Genomic DNA, 6000 nt, shown 5'->3' with positions numbered 1-6000 from the left:
AGGTAGGTGTTATTTAAAATTTTCGAGGGATCGCTCCTGAAAAGTTTGTGGTGGGTGTTGATTACTCTTTGAATTACTTCGGTGTACTTTCTGGTTCAACAGATATTGGAGTGGATGCTTTGAAATTTATTCGTGGCTTAATTTTAACATTTTCTGGGTAACAGGAAATTGATATTAAAAATTGAAAAGTTTAACAGCATTACAATGTGTTTATAGTTACCTACATAATTTAAAAAGAAGATGAAAATAAGAAAATAATAAAATTGGGTATTTTTACCACATTGAAAATATATTTTTTTTAATTATATAACCCCTTGCACGAAAAAGGTCAGTCAAGGAGTTGATTTTATAAATTTAGTTTTGACTAACTTTAAATATTTCACGTCGAAGTCTTCTTTTCCGTGTTACAGAAACACTCCATAAAATAAAAAAATTAACAAACAATGCTACAAATAAATAATTATAGTCAATACATTTTGAAATTAATCATTTAGAGGAAGATGTTATTCGCTTAAACAAATTTTTTTTTCATCGTGGCAGAAATACCCAACTAAATAAAAACATTAGCGAAAAATCATTAATTATTTCACAAAATATTTTATCAAATTGAACTTTTTCATTAGCTGTGAATAAAAATAACTTACAATGATAACATATTACGTATATTTCTTAAATTTATTTATATTTTCTCTTCTTTTAATTCTTAAAGGGAGGACTAATTATTAGAAATATAGTTAGTTCGTTTCTTAGTTAACTATTTGGCTAACAATAATTTTTACAGGATTGAGATTGAGATTAATAGCAGCAGCAATTATGTCAGTGGATATGGCACTAATATATTTTCTCACACTCCATAACGAAAACTAATTAGTACGTTACACGAAAATCTCGTGAGAGTTGTACTCATCTAGATGTGATTAAAATTCATTACTATCTAAGTAATTGTTTTCTCCAGATTTATTCAGATTCTATTTTGAGCAATAATTTATCTAAGTACTGAATTCCAATTATTTATACACTTAGAAGGGGTTGTTCTGACATTAATTATTAATACCAAATTATGATTTCTCATCTCAAAAACCCCCGGTTACCAAATTTTGTGCGAAAAATTTATCTTTCGTTAAAAATTAATAAGAAAATCGAAAAAATTTTAATTTCAACACCCTGTATCTCAGAAACGAAGCATTTCCGGGCAAAGGTTTATACAAACTTTTTTTCTTAGAATTAACTCAGGAATACCCCACTCCTATATCCTTAATTTTCAAATACAGTATCAGTTGTTTATATTAAGCCATCTTTGTGAGCAAAATTATAAAAAAGGAAAGGAGCAATGTCACTCACTGTGAACTAATTTTTTTTACGAATTCTTTTACCAAAAACAAGATTAATATTTCTTTTTATCAAGAAGTTTTTCATGCATTTAAATGAAAACATCAGCCCAATGAGGTTAAAGAACAACTTGACAGAACATCTAGCATTACCAACTGCAATACCAACTGAAAACGGAGGCGGTAAATTTCTATGCTTCTCAAAATGTAATAAAAAAAGTATAAATGCCACTAAGATTGTATTATCAGACTTTTTATTTAAAGCATTAGAAAAATCATTGATACGAACAATCTCGAGAAAAATTCGCTTATTACAATTAGTCTCATTTTCCAAACCTGCGAAAGCATCAAAATCCATTTTATGACTTGTCCTTAATGTATGTAAAGTAAGTACACGTGAAGTTTTTTTTAAATTAAAGTCACTTTTTGTGGAATATGAGTCTACCTTTGAGCGTACGACCAATTAAGTCTATTCACAATTAAAACAATCAATTTTATAAACAACTCCCGATTTTTTAAGTTTTTGGTAAGGTTCCTTTGTCTTAAATAACAATCTATTACATTTAAGTAGATATTAAAAACTAATTTTAACATTTAAATCCTTAAAAATGTACATTAATTTTACATGTACATTCAACCGTGGAAATTATATCCAATAGATACTTAAGTATAATAAATCATTTTAAAATTAATTACATTGTTACCAAGCGCTGGGATAAAAAGTGCAATATTGTGTACGAACATATATTTTTGTAGCGTAATAACAGATGTAGTCTCCACTAAATGCGAACTAATGATGTTGGAAAACTGGATATCTTACTGAATCCCGGTAGGATTGTTTTTATCTCTGCTCTTGTGTCCAAGCTAAAAAGACCGCATTTGTCAATATTCTCAACTGAGGATGGCTGAAGGGTGAAAATACCCGCAATCATTTATATCTGTCGGGTTTCTTCCCGATCAGCCACACACATTTCTGATTAAGACAAATAACGAATTAGTTACCGACCTGATCTGGCTCAAGCGTTTCTCTCCAACAGAGTGTCTATATAATTTTTCCACTTTAGAGCAGAGAATTTATTAATATCTCTGTGAGATAAAGCTAAATTAAAACGTAGTTGACGTAAATCTGAAGTTAACTGGAATAATTACAAAAAATTGAGAAATATAGTAACATTAGCATATCGCAGCGAAGGAAAAGAGCTTTGGTCTTCCATAAAGAGTTAAATTTGAGATGCTATATGCAACCCAGTGAACTACCAAATCATATATTCAATGTGGACAATATTAACAATCATTTTATCTACTTATTAAATTCCTCAGTTAGCTCTAAATAATATTATTACTTCTTATTATGAGCCAAACAATAAAGTATTAAATACTAATACCTCTAAATTTTATATTGTTCCTGAAATTTATTGAAGTTTTATAAATACTTTCAGATGTCAAGAGTACGGCTGTTGATTATAATGGAATTAACACATTAGCGAATAGATCGTACATGTCTACGTTCATATGTTACTTATATTAATTTATTAAACGTTTTTCCTTATTGGAAAAATGCTCCTGTGATTCCTTTGCCGAAAGTAAAAAAATCCTACTAATCTAAGCACTCCTATCAGTCTTCCTTACCGTTTAAAAAATTAAAAAAAAATGAAACTACAGTTATGTAAGCATTTAGTTGAGAACATCATCAATCGAGATTCAAAAAGAATCACAGTTGCTCTTCTACTTTCGTGAGTTTAACTAATAACATATTTTCTGCTTTTGATGAAAGGAAATTATTACTTGATGTCATCTGCCTGTAATTGCAACTGTAAAATATGTTAGACTTTCATCTGGCGCCGTGCAAATTGTCTCTATCTCACAAACAGAGAGCAAGCTGTACCTTAAGAACAATACATCTCGGTTTTTAACTACCGAGAATACTCAGTTTTAGCGCCAGTTCTGTTCATTTTTTATAAGTTCAATTTTCTTTCTAGTTTTATATCTTATATGCAGTTTTACTTCACTGATGATAGTTAAGTTTTCTTTTGTCATTTCATCACAAACGAAGAGTACAATCAGTATCAGCAAAAAATTCAAAATTTTGATGAATTAGCTCAGGTACATTGTTTACAGATTAGTAGATAAATCTATGGTTATTATTTTCGGTAATAAAAGAAAAACAAAACACATTTTGTGTAAGTTTTTCAATTCGAGCTCAATAAATGGTGTTAGTATTAATTTTAATAATTCTGTGTTGGGAAATAACAGTCTCACAAACAAAAAGTGGCAGGTCCGAAAGACAAGACCATGATATTCAAATGGTTTTGCGGTCGCTGAATCCCAATCCGATATCCGTTTGACACGATTAGCTCTGGTTTAAGGTCAGTTCAAGGTCAAATATAGAAAATCAATTGTCAACAAACTAAACCTACGTATCTATACGTTTTTGGGGTCGCTGAATCCGAATCCGGTGTCCGTTTGATGCGATTAGGTATGGTTTAAGGTCAGTTCAAGGTCAAATGTAGAAAATCAGTTGTCAACAAATTAAACCTACGTATCTATATGTTTTTGGGGTCGCCGAATCCGAATCCGGTGTCCGTTTGAAGCGATTAACTCTGGTTTAAGGTCAGTTCAAGGTCAAATGTAGAGAATCAATTGCCAACAAAGTAAATCTATATATCTATGCGTTTTTTGGGGTTGTTGAATCCGAATCTGATGTCCGTTCGACCTGATCAGGTCTACCAAATACTTTCTAATAGATAAAGATCAACATACGAAAGATGCTTATAAACATTTTTTGGTTTTGAACTTCAAAATGAAAAATTTGATTGGGTTTGAGTAGAGAGAAAGGTTTCACCAAGATATTAAAGAAGGAGGGTGGCAATGAAACTATCACTTAAAGTACTAATGATGATGAATATATCACGTTGTGAAAAAGACAGGAACAATATCACAACAAAAAGTAAATGATGTTCGAGATTTGGGCCTGGCAAAGGATGGAGCAGAGTTCCTAACATCATGGCTAAAAAAAAATACTAAGCAAGCCGAAAAAGTGAAAGCGTTTTACTATCGACACAGAAATAAAGAATATTCTTCTAACGATGAATAATTTTCCTTAGGTTAGGTTAGGTTAGGTTAGGTTAGGTTAGTGATATCGTTGGATTGATGAATCACTTCAAACATGGATGTTATAAACCTAATGAGTAGAGTGGACTGTTCACATTCATCAAAGAGAAGCATGGAAGCTGTTCTACTGCATAATACAAATGCGTATGCAGTCGTTCTTGTAGTATATCAAAATGGATATGTAGGTTTACTTTGCTGGCAATTGATTCTCTACATTTGACCTTGAATTGACCTTAACCCAGATCTTATAGGGCCAAATGGACACCGGATTTGGATACAGCGACCCCAAAAACAAATAGATATGTAGGTTTACTCTGTTGGCAATTGATTCTCTACATTTGCCCTTGAACTGAACTTAAACCAGATCTGATCGAGTCAAATGGACACCGGATTCAGATTCGGCGACCCCAAAAACGTATAGATATCTTAGTCTTAGTTTGTTGGCAATTGATTCTCTACATTTGACCTTGACCTGATCTTAAACTAGACATGTTAAACGGACACTGGATTCGGATTCAGCGACCCCAAACCATATGGATACCATGGTGTTGTCTTTCGGACCTGCCATTTTTTTTGTGGGGCTGTGTAATTGATCAAAATTTTATCTTTTCTTTTCACCTTAACAAATAATAATTAATCGTTTATTTTTAATTCTGAAATTGAAAGCTGTACTTGATTGGCACTAATTCATATGAATTATGGTGATGTAGTATACAACACATGTTTGTCAGCATTTGGTACCAGTCGACTAATTATTTTTTGTCATTCGAAAGGTCATATAAATCATATTTTTAGAATAATTCATTCTATGAATATGACAGATAGAAGGGTTGCATCTTTTCCATAAGTATCTGTTAACGAAAATCTTTCCCTATTTATTCCTCATAATATACATCGCAATATATACATCGCAATATATATCCTCATAATATATACATCGCAAATACATCATCACAACTCTTATACATCTAACTTTAGTTTTTGAGTTAGACTTCACAATTTTGATAGTAGCTTATTCATACAGCTCCCAACTTTCGGATTTTCCCTTCGGAATTGCAGCTAGCCCACACTTGTTAGACCTTCACACTCACACAATACATGGACTATGGAATCTGCTCTCGTTTCTGACATAATCGTCTTACTTAGATATTTACTGTATCAACGCCCGGTTAATAGTCTTACTGATATTAAATATCTTCATTCAAGAAGATAGGTCCGTATATTACAGACAACAACAAGAACACACACCAGTTGCCTGGTGGAGAACAACCACTTTATTAATATGCGCCAGTCCATGGCATATTAGAAATGTGAAATAACCAGTTAGCACCAACGCATCTATAGATTTGAAAAGAATATTTAGACAGTAATAGTATAAAGCAATGACTCTGAAAGGAATTCCCTGTTACAACTAATCTTGTCTGGTAAACGGATGGCTCAAAAATTAACACACGATTAGAAACTGGGATATATGAAGCTAAGGGCTAAGGAAGGCCTTAACTTCACCTTGAACTCTTATTCATGTAACCTTGGAACACACGCCACAGTCTTCCAGACATGG

The sequence above is a fragment of the Anoplophora glabripennis genome, unplaced genomic scaffold (assembly GCF_000390285.2).
Source record: "Anoplophora glabripennis isolate ALB-LARVAE unplaced genomic scaffold, Agla_2.0 scaffold106, whole genome shotgun sequence".
NCBI lineage: Eukaryota > Metazoa > Arthropoda > Insecta > Coleoptera > Cerambycidae > Anoplophora > Anoplophora glabripennis.
The sequence above is the reverse complement of the archived record's forward strand: the minus strand, read 5'-3'. Positions refer to the sequence as shown.